A 12,114-nucleotide genomic window follows, 5' to 3' on the forward strand; every position below is an offset into this window, starting at 1 on the left:
ACAAATAGGATTAGGAAGAGGGTACATGGCCGATCACACTTACCTTTTGTACAGTGGGGTTTTTGGCACTGTTTTGAAAAGAAAAAGAAGAAATCAGCTAATTAGCAGAATAGTAACATGCTTGCCTGCATTTACGTACATCCGACAGCCCTTGGAAATGCTTCTAACCCTAACATATAACCCGCGTGTAAATCATTGGGGGTTACGGGATCATGCTGTCATGTAGTTTGTCAACACCTTGTAAACTAGTCCCTGTTTCATGTTGAAAATAACAGCTTATGGACACATTGGTTGTCACAGACTAGTCTTCACAGTTGGTGTATCTCAACATAATGAGCATAAAGAAACAAACCTGTGAAAATTTGAGCTCAATCGGTCTTCGAAGTTGCGAGATAATAATGAAAGAAAAAAAAAACACTTGTCAAACGAAGTTGTGTGCTTTCTGATGCTTGACTTCGAGACCTCAAGTTCTAAACTTGAGGTCTCGAAAACAAATTCGATGAAAATTACTTCTTTCTCGAAAACTACGTCACTTCAGAGGGAGCTGTTTCTCACATTGTTTTATTAAGAAAAAACACCCTTGTCACAGGAAGTTGTGTGCTTTCAGATGCTTGATATCGATACCTCAAATTCTAAATCTGAGGTCTTGATATCAAACCTCGTTCCCCAAAACTGCATTACTTCAGAGGGAGCCGTTTGTCACAATGTTCTATACTATCAACCTCTCCCCATTACTCGTAATCAAGAAAGGTTTTATGATGATAATTATTTTGAATAGTGTCCACTGCCTTTAAAGGCAGTGGACACTATTGGTATTTGTCAAAGACTAGCCTTCACAGTTGGTGTATCTCAACATATGCATAAAATAACAAACCTGTGAAAATTTGAGCTCAATCGGTCATCGAACTTGCGAGATAATAATGAAAAAAAAACACCCTTGTCACACGAAATTGTGTGCGTTTAGATGGTTGATTTCTAGAGACCTCAGTTATAAACTTGATGTCTCGGAATCAAATTCGTGGAAAATTACTTCTTTCTCGAAAACTATGGCACTTCAGAGGGAGCCGTTTCTCACAATGTTTTTTTGCCATCAACCTCTCCCCATTACTCGTCACCAAGAAAGGTTTTCTGCTAATCAATATTTTGAGTACTTACCAATAGTGTCCACTGCCTTTAAGATATATTTGAAACAACCGATGCATGCCACATAATTCAACAACGTTTTCGTATAATTTCAAAGGTAATAACGAGTGAAATTAATTGCTAGCCAACCAGCAGGGAAACAAAGTTAAGCACCGTGTTTTCTGTACATTTCCCTGTGACAGACAAAGACTTGGACACGACAATGACAAACAAAAACGACGACAAAGAGACTAGACTTAAATCAGTTTAAATAGTTATCAAAACAACAGGTTTGTTTGTACAAGTGTGTATATACTAGATCTACAAATAAAAAGCCACTTATTGTTATGTATTAGTTAGTGTCGCAAAACAGAGAAGTCACCTACGTCATAACATGCAAATCGCCACCAGAAAACTCATACACAGCGTGTTTAGCTTGAAAACTAACACCATTATAAATAGTAGGCCCCTACTTGTTTTATAACAGTATGCGACATGTCTTTGTGAAGGCTATTCTAGAGCATCCACCATTGTAAGGTTTCGGGGACCGGGTCTGATAAAGAATAAACCTTTAACCCAAATTTCAAAGTCTTGTGTAAAAAGTTTATCTAATAAAGAGATGTCTTTCAAGATAATACTGCGTATTTAAAGGGCAAATTCACAGAATTCACAGATTCATGCGCACCGGGAATGGGGAAAAAGGCCCGAATTTTTTGTTATGAACATCAAATGACACACCAAACAAACACACACCTTCGATCGATGTCATCTGGCGACCTATAGAGATCTTCACTTATTGCAAGAGGTGTATGGTGATCGGTTTTTCCGTAAAGTTTTCTGTTGGTCAGATTTTGATGTCACTGCCAACTAAATGGACAGAGCTTTTTGAGAGAGGACTTTGATCCACTGACTAAATCCAAAAACCAACAATAGCCATTGAACTGCAATTGGTAGGAAACAATTTTCTCTGCGATGTCACTGCCAACTACGGACATTGCTTTTCGAGAAAGGATAACTGACAATGCCCTGACACCGATTGCCTTTGATTCTTCTGAGACAGACGTCTCCAACGGTAGGAAGTAAATCTCTCCGATTGTCAGATGTTGATGTCACTGCACTGCTCTCCAGTTGGGGAAGATATTCGCCCCGACATTGACTGTCTTTGATTCTTTAAAAGACAGGCTACTTCTAAATCTAAATCCCACAATAGCCGTTGCTCTTGAATGGTAGGAAGTTATTTTCTCTGATGGTCAGAAGGTGATGTCAATGCCAACTAACTTGACCTTGCTTTTCAAGAGTGCGAGTCGTCCCCTGAGACTGTCTTTTGATCTATACTATTAAAGCCGTAACCCGCGCCATCTTGAAATTAGCAGGTCCAGTGGTGTGGCATCCTTGTGGAATTCAACACGACTGTGTCGTTTCAGACGTCGGGTTGCAAGTCTACAAAAACCTAATCCGAACTCCGTCTTATGAGTCGTCTGATTGGCTGGTCACGAGCGATATCTCCTTACATGTGTGGTTGTCTGGTTTTGATATGGGCTACCTGTTGGTCGAATGGGGAGGCCGTATAGGCTGCACACACAGCCATCTCTTTTGGTTTGAAGTGGGGGTGGTAGCCTTGCTCAAGGCAGTCGCATTATTCGCTCCGAAAAGACGCAGCTGTAAACCCACCCGCCGTATACCCTGTGCATGGTGTGTGCGATCACACCGAATGACCAACCCGTATACACACTGTCACATCGCACGAATACTGTTCACACAAGTCATCGCACTCGTACACCACTAACCGCATGCGGAGGCCGTCAGGCCGACAGCCTTGTCGGATCTGTATCTTCCCGTTTTAATGTGTTGTATTGAAAAAATTCCAATAGTGGACGAAATTGGGGGGGGGGGCTCGAGGATATGCTAGTATGCAGCTCATGAATATGTATATCGTTCGTCAGACCTATCAGACAACACAGGATGTGAGGCAAATGAATTACTCATTTTGACGTCCAATCACGCACTTCCCTTATCACGACCTTTGGACCCTATCATGCGTCCGTGGTGGTGGTGTGTGAGGTAAACATGTCTTGTCTTTCGCGGGCATTATGGTAATGAGCTGACCGTGGGAACTCTTCGCTTATTATAGTAATGAGGTCAGTGGCTTCAACACAGATCCTACAAGGCTGTCGGCCTGACGGCCTCCGCATGCGGATAGTGTACGGGGGCATCGTGTCGTGCGATGTTACGCACAGTGAATACGGGTGGGTTTTACGCACAGTGAATACGGGTGGGTTTTTATACAGCGGCGGTCTTTATTCGGAGTGAATAATTCGACTGCCTTGAGCAAGGCTATGGGGGTGGCGACCTCGGATTTCCATTAACATTCCAGAGAGTGACTCATTGATGATTGGCAGGGTGCATGCACCCCGAAATAGTACCTTAAGGCCTTTTCACACGAGGAAAATAAGCAGGGGGTCCTTGGTCTTAAGAACACAACGTTGTTTAATCCACATCGTGTGAAAGGTACCTCTGCTTAAATAGGCACGGGTCCCTGGTCTTTTTAAGACCAAGGTCCAGACCTCCGTCTTAAAAACACAACGTTGTGAAAATTATACCACGATCGTCCGTGTGTGCTGTGTGAATGGAAATTGCTTGCGTAACGTGGCTGGAGCTACCACGCATGCGCGCAAGAAGAAACACATGGTGCAAGAAAATCAAGATGTTCGACCCCGTTATTTGATAACGTTAAACTTTTGAGCGTGTGCACGACTCCTTCAAGAGAGCAAGTTTTCAATGTTGACCTTTAGCACCACAAAAGACGAATGTTCTGAGACATGGGATGTTGGTTTCTGCGCTGTGTGAAAGGTCCTGTTTGAGTTTGACCAACGTCCTTGGTCAAGACAACTGCCACCGGAGACCAAGGACCCTAGTTTGACTATGTCGTGTGAAAAGGGCTTTACTCTATAAGATGGTGTATACAGGGGGTTTAATTTCGCGTGTTAAAGGGTCTAAACGGTCCTTTTTGTAGGACAGGAAATACAATGTCCACAGATTTACATTAAACTTACACAGTTTGAAGATAATGATAGTAGAAAGCTTCCCTGAAAATATTACTTGCTGAGCCTGAGGCACGGTAGTGCTAGGGGAAAAAAATGTCATGAAAATAATCATTCGTCTCAGCATGAGACGAAAATTATTTTAGCATGTAAAAACGTTTTTTTTCTTACATTGTTTTACTCATTTCTCGAAAACTACCACCCCAGCAACTAATATTTCAAAGGAAGCTTTCAACTATTAATATCTTCCAACGGTGTAAGTTTAATGTAAATCTGTGGACATTGTGTTCGACTGTGTTATAAAAAGTACCCAAATCAAAAAACAATATTAAGGCTTTATGAGAAATAAAAATACATGCGTCTGTGACAGATGTGTTTATTCAAAATAAGCCACTCATGTAGGCCTACCTATACTTTCCAACAATCTTTAAACGCATCAAACAGCAACCCACTGTGCAAATAACTTTGTTTGTTCCATTTAACCCTATACCATTGGTGGTACAGTACATGTACATGTCATCCCACACACACTGCAGAACGTGATGTATACACGCAGAAATTGCAACATTTTTAACAATGATGCAAAACGTATCTTGCTAATTTTGTAAACTATGTGACACTATCTTAGAACAAATTGTTCACAAGAAGAAAGTGAATACATTACAGATTCTTTAAATATAATTTTGCCAGTTAAACCTTTAAAAGAGCACATGAAATTACAATGAATAGTATGTTTTCAGAGTTGCGAACTTTGTGAAACATCAACGGCTGTTTTGCTGTAAACGAACATTCCATTGGTGGAAGTTCTGAAGCAACACAATTGTTAGAACTTAAAGTCACGTGGAAATAGATTTTTTTCTTTCAAACATAAGAGTATATGCTTAAGAACAATGAAACAATTTTTTTAGTAATTGTTTGTCACGATTTATATGTTTAAAAAATATATAAAGTTGTTTGGGGGCTGACTCCGCCTACCCCTTTTGTGACGTCAATCAAGGCAGACTTTGCCTGCAATACGTATAGTAAACACACGTGCAAAGTACATTTACGTACAAGTCGTGAGTTGGTACATTTCAAAAAGTGTTTTTCTGCATACAGCAGCAGTACACCTGGTCGGCATTGCCGTAAAAAAAACATTTTTTTGTTGTTGAAACGTACAAACTCACGACTTGGTCCGTACATGTACTTTGCAATTGTGTTTACTCTACGCATTACAGGCAAAGTCTGCCTCGATTGACGTCACGAACAGCGCCCTCTCGGTCGGGTCTACTCTTCAATTTGTAAATAACATATTGTGGAGGGTGGTGACGAACGAGGCCTAAAACAATTTGAAACCTCGAAACATCGGTGGGTTCGGATTGACTCTTTAATTTGGTAGCTGTAATTGGAAGTCGGAAAAGCAACCGACCAGCGACGGAGGCATTAGAATGGCATCACAAAGTTAACAGTAAACAATTAACAGGTAAAAGAGAAAAGAGAAAATAAAAGAAATCATTAGTATGATGAATACATGCAGTGTGTGTCCACCAAAATCTATCCAATTAGGTAAAATACTGAGTGTGAAATAATGCAACTCTCAATTAATTTGCAACCCTTCTGTTTTGAAATATACACCTGTATCTGTAAAACCTGTATTAAACAATTATATCCAGCAGTACAGTTAGTTTCTACCAGTCAAAACAATATACATGGGATTATCCAGATCATCTTGTCCTAAAACCCTTAAGAATTATCAAAACAATATATAGATTTATTCTTAAGTCTTAAAGTCATCAGCTTAATAATAATAGACAACCTTACAATGGCAAGCTAATTAACACACTATGTCAATACATGTCGCAATTTGACAAGTCTACCAATGACGTAGAGGGCGCTGTTGTAGCATAACTAGACTATGGATCACCATTAATTCGTCAAAATATGCCAGTAGTATGAGAGGCGTATATGACCTCCTTTTTGAGAGGTGGATCATGATCCACAGGTCTTGTGGATCATGGCTCGTTTGGGTCGTTGTAAGTAGGAGGTTGCCTGATGGGGGTGTGACGAAGACTCCCCCCCCCCTCTTTTTTACCAGCACAGACAGCAAGCGGGCATGTCAAAGTGTAAGACATCACAGTTAGACAATAAATTGTTGAGTATTAAGAACTTTTTTTTAACTAAGATCGTTATAATCGAATTATATACTTTCAGACCCAAAGAACTAGTGTAAATAACACCCCTCAGTAGTCAAGAGTGTACAAGTCCAGTAGTTAGGTTGTCGTCTGCTGCGTTTTCTGATCATGTTCGAACTTGCTCTCAGTTTGCGGACCAGACACTACAAAGACCCCGAGCGGAAGGCCCAATAATACCATACGTAGCGTACGTTTCTGTACGGACTAATAGACTTACGGTGCATATCCAGGATATAGGTCTCTGCAAACGGTCATATTCCATCGTTCTCTACAAAGATTAAACGTTAAATAGAGCTATGGTGTCATAAAAGAATCTAATAATTACTATCCCAATCTGTAATTGCCAGTGTACAAAAAGACCGGTGCATGGTTTACGTGAAAACCTCAATGACCCTTGATCGCGGAGCCTTATCTGGTAGTTAATAGATGACGTCACAACTGATTGGTCTACCAGCCAAACGTGTCAGTTCTTGTTCCCCATACAGTGGAGCTATCTTTGTTTTCTATAACTCCAAGCCCACATCATGTACCACAATCACTCGGACACGGTATTATGTTTGTGTTTACCTTTGCAAAAAGGGACTGCAGAGAAAACGAGTATACACGGAAAAACAAGATATACGTTAACAAAAACTTTATTCGGTATATAACACTACATTAACAATAACATCTACTTTAAACCTCCACAATACTTCAAACAATCATACATGGCGAAGACCCCCCATTATACCAAGAACTTTGAAATCTGTCGACTGAACTGCGTTCGCATGCAAGTGATTGATTGGACCCCAGCGACCCGTACCTGCCTATTAAGGAGATAAGGTGGATGGGTTGAGATTGTTGGAAATTAGAGCAAAGACATTAATAGTAAATCTGTTTTCATGGTGTGTTTTTTTGTGTTTTTTATTTTTTTTAATTTTATTTATTAATTTATTTAATTATAGATACTTAATTAATTAATTATGTATTTACTCATCTTATTATTATTATTTTTTGTTTTCTTCTTTTATTTTTATGTGTGGCGAGTTCACTTATTAAAACCCTCATAGTGTTTACAGTTGATAGATTATTATGCTCTAACAAATTTCCGTTGATAATACTGTTCTGTATTATTACCAAATCAAACAATACAATCTTGGGGTGTAGGATTGAAAAACCTTTCATCATTTAAACATAAGTTTAGCATTCTTTATCGAAAAATTCAGTATTTTGGATGGACGTCTCCCGCTCTCTTCCTCTTCATTTTCATAAGCACTTTCGTCTGTTGATAGATCACTATCGTCTTCTTGAAATACCTCCTCCTCCTCCTCTTCATCTTCAAAATCGTCATCATCAGTTAATTCATCACTATCGTCTTCAAGAAACTCCTCCTCCTCCTCATCTCCTTCATTTTCATGGCCATCATCATCTGTTAGTCCATCACTATCATCATCTTCACGGTAGTCCCCTTCATCCATCACGTCTTCATTTTCAAAATCATCATCATCTGTTGATTCATCACTATCGTCTTCATGAAGCTCCTCCCACTCCACCTCCTCGTCTTCAAAATCCTCCCCTTCTGTGGATTCGCCACTATCACCTTCGAGGAGGTCCCCCTCCTCTTCCTCCTCCTCCTCCTCCTCCTTATGATTTTGAAGATGTTTCTTCAAATTGTTTGAATTGGAAAACACCTTATCACAAATAGGACAAGCTTTCGATTGGCTTCCGATACTGGGGTGCTTGTGTGTCTTTCGGTGTCGTTTCATATTGTCGCTACGCGAAAAGCTCTTCCCACAAATCGGACACGAGACCTTTACCTGTACGGGTCTAAGCAAAGGGTTTAGACGCTTCGACTCCATTTTTATATCAGTGAGACGATCCAAGACGAATGATAAAGGCTTCAAAGTGTTCACCGACCACCAGAAAACTTTAAATAAGTCGAACCTGTATGGGTCTTACAACTTAAGATTATAAGGTAGAATGGGGCCCAGGTCGTTGTCAAGTTCGTTTGACGATTGTTCCAAATGTGGACATCTGGTACAGTGAATCAGCCTGACAACGACCTGTGCCCCATTCTACCTTTTAATCTAGGTTTGAAAGACCCATACAGGTTCGACTTATTTAAAGTTTTCTGGTGGTCGGAGAACACTTTGAAGCCTATATCATTCGTCTTGGATCGTCTCACTGATATAAAAATGGAGTCGAGGCGTCTAAACCCTTTGCTTAGACCCGTACAGGTAAAGGTCTCGTGTCCGATTTGTGGGAAGAGCTTTTCGCGTAGCGACAATATGAAACGACACCGAAAGACACACAAGCACCCCAGTATCGGAAGCCAATCGAAAGCTTGTCCTATTTGTGATAAGGTGTTTTCCAATTCAAACAATTTGAAGAAACATCTTCAAAATCATAAGGAGGAGGAGGAGGAGGAGGAAGAGGAGGGGGACCTCCTCGAAGGTGATAGTGGCGACTCCACAGAAGGGGAGGATTTTGAAGACGAGGAGGTGGAGTGGGAGGAGCTTCATGAAGACGATAGTGATGAATCAACAGATGATGATGATTTTGAAAATGAAGACGTGATGGATGAAGGGGACTACCGTGAAGATGATGATAGTGATGGACTAACAGATGATGATGGCCATGAAAATGAAGGAGATGAGGAGGAGGAGGAGTTTCTTGAAGACGATAGTGATGAATTAACTGATGATGACGATTTTGAAGATGAAGAGGAGGAGGAGGAGGAGGTATTTCAAGAAGACGATAGTGATCTATCAACAGACGAAAGTGCTTATGAATATGAAGAGGAAGAGAGCGGGAGACGTCCATCCAAAATACTGAATTTTTCGATAAAGAATGCTAAACTTATGTTTAAATGATGAAAGGTTTTTCAATCCTACACCCCAAGATTGTATTGTTTGATTTGGTAATAATACAGAACAGTATTATCAACGGAAACTTGTTAGAGCATAATAATCTATCAACTGTAAACACTATGAGGGTTTTAATAAGTGAACTCGCCACACATAAAAATAAAAGAAGAAAAAAAATAATAATAATAAGATGAGTAAATACATAATTAATTAATTAATTAAGTATCTATAATTAAATAAATTAATAAATAAAATTAAAAAAAATAAAAAACACAAAAAAACACACCATGAAAACAGATTTACTATTAATGTCTTTGCTCTAATTTCCAACAATCTCAACCCATCCACCTTATCTCCTTAATAGGCAGGTACGGGTCGCTGGGGTCCAATCAATCACTTGCATGCGAACGCAGTTCAGTCGACAGATTTCAAAGTTCTTGTCATAATGGGGGGGGGGGGGGGTCTTCGCCATGTATGATTGTTTGAAGTATTGTGGAGGTTTAAAGTAGATGTTATTGTTAATGTAGTGTTATATACCGAATAAAGTTTTTGTTAACGTATATCTTGTTTTTCCGTGTATACTCGTTTTCTCTGCAGTCCCTTTTTGCAAAGGTAAACACAAACATAATACCGTGTCCGAGTGATTGTGGTACATGATGTGGGCTTGGAGTTATAGAAAACAAAGATAGCTCCACTGTATGGGGAACAAGAACTGACACGTTTGGCTGGTAGACCAATCAGTTGTGACGTCATCTATTAACTACCAGATAAGGCTCCGCGATCAAGGGTCATTGAGGTTTTCACGTAAACCATGCACCGGTCTTTTTGTACACTGGCAATTACAGATTGGGATAGTAATTATTAGATTCTTTTATGACACCATAGCTCTATTTAACGTTTAATCTTTGTAGAGAACGATGGAATATGACCGTTTGCAGAGACCTATATCCTGGATATGCACCGTAAGTCTATTAGTCCGTACAGAAACGTACGCTACGTATGGTATTATTGGGCCTTCCGCTCGGGGTCTTTGTAGTGTCTGGTCCGCAAACTGAGAGCAAGTTCGAACATGATCAGAAAACGCAGCAGACGACAACCTAACTACTGGACTTGTACACTCTTGACTACTGAGGGGTGTTATTTACACTAGTTCTTTGGGTCTGAAAGTATATAATTCGATTATAATGATCTTAGTTAAAAAAAAAGTTCTTAATACTCAACAATTTATTGTCTAACTGTGATGTCTTACACTTTGACATGCCCGCTTGCTGTCTGTGCTGGTAAAAAGAGGGGGGGAGTCTTCGTCACACCCCCATCAGGCAACCTCCTACTTACAACGACCCAAACGAGCCATGATCCACAAGACCTGTGGATCATGATCCACCTCTCAAAAAGGAGGTCATATACGCCTCTCATACTACTTATGCCCACATTGCTCAATCAATTTGGACTTAATATGCATAACTGTACTGTAAATTACCCATTTCACAGATGCAGGAATTAATTCACCACATACAATAAACCTCAGGCTCGTGTTAAATAAACGCACATGTACGAGCAGAGCGCTGTTGCTATGGACGGCGCCATGACAGTTTTATCTACTTTACAACTTTGACTAAACTTTAATTACTGAAAAATAAAATACAATCCAGAGCTTGAATGGGCTGATGGATAAATCTAAATGATGGTTGTTATACCCGGTTTATTGCCCTAAAGTTTATGTATTTAAATCACACTTGCAAAAAGAAGAAATTTTACCTGTAATTGGAAGTCGGAAAAGCAACCGACCAGCGACGGAGGCATTAGAATGGCATAACCAAACTCTGCCTCTCGCTGCCTCAAAGACGGCACTACGCTGCCTCCACAATAAGAACTGATTTTTTTAAACCTTGGTTAACTGTTGTTTATTCACATTCCACTCATCAAAACACATATATTAGTGACAAAAGCTTTATTTTGAAAAAATACCACTTCCAGATGACTTTAAAGCAGTTCGGTCAGGACTCAGGATGTACATTTTGCCAAACCTGTTTGTACTATAAAACAATCGGCCGTCAACAAAAGAGCCCTCATGTGCGGCTGAATCGGGTTCATTTATAGGAATTTCTAATTACAAAATTACCAAACTGGACGTACAAACCCTCAAAATAACAAGGCAAATGTGTTCTAAAAGTGGAATAAGTGAGAGGATGTAGACCACTAAAATTACCGTTTCTATTTCGTTTGTATAGGGTTCCAGAGATATGATAACATATACAATTGGATGTTTTATCAGGGAACTTCGTCACGTGGGGCTTGCGCTCCCGCGGCGGATGTTAACCAGAAAGTTTACTCGACAATTAAATGATATGAGAATAAACTAAAAAATAATGAGGCCGACGCTCGGTTACTCCCCAAAAGCGGTGGTAAAAACAGTAGACCAGATATCTGTTGCACAGCATATTCCAAAAACTCGCTTTATTTGGTGCTCTGACAACTTTGTATGCGTCGTTGGACGTACGCTCGATTAATCTAAGATTCTAAAATCGTGTCAACGTTATTGGAAACAAAGCAACAAATCATTCAACCTATTATTGCAACCAATCATTAAATGTATTTTTTTCAATAACATTTTGCAGAAAAATTACTTTGTTAAGTGTACTGAGCCGCCCTACAAACTGGCGCGTTAATTTTTTTTATCTGTTTACCAGAACTTCTTTCTTTTCAGTCACATAAACTCCGCGGCTATTAATTAGTTGCTGTGATTATGAGTTCATTTTTGTTTTAAAGGAGGGTACCACTTTCATACAAGCCTTTAGTCGGACATCTCCTCTGCTATTAGCAACGGTGATTATTGTTGAGGGGGAGACCAGAGACAGTCTTGCGAGCCTTCAGTCGAGTAAATCCGCGGCTGTCGGTGACTATGGATTTGTTGTGTAGGGAACCAAACACCAC

At 39.9% G+C, this 12,114-nt stretch overlaps 1 protein-coding gene across 6 annotated transcripts in view; it reads right to left on the reverse strand.

The window, feature by feature from the left end:
- LOC139953543 (solute carrier family 23 member 1-like) overlaps nt 1-12,114 on the reverse strand; it is a 45,564-nt gene that overhangs the window by 23,192 nt on the left and 10,258 nt on the right. Inside the window, exons 1-2 of one of the 6 annotated variants that reach the window (XM_071952985.1) lie at nt 1,876-2,242; nt 44-68 (exon numbers count right to left, since the gene is read on the reverse strand). The exons of 2 other annotated variants lie outside the window; for them this stretch is intronic. The gene's annotated coding sequence lies outside the window, so the exon portion shown is untranslated. Of the gene's footprint in view, nt 1-43; nt 69-1,508; nt 1,524-1,875; nt 2,243-12,114 lie in introns of those variants that run through there. 3 more of the 6 variants (XM_071952995.1, XM_071952991.1, XM_071953005.1) reach the window with 3 other exon arrangements.

Source organism: Asterias amurensis, chromosome 2 (genome assembly GCF_032118995.1).
Source record: "Asterias amurensis chromosome 2, ASM3211899v1".
NCBI lineage: Eukaryota > Metazoa > Echinodermata > Asteroidea > Forcipulatida > Asteriidae > Asterias > Asterias amurensis.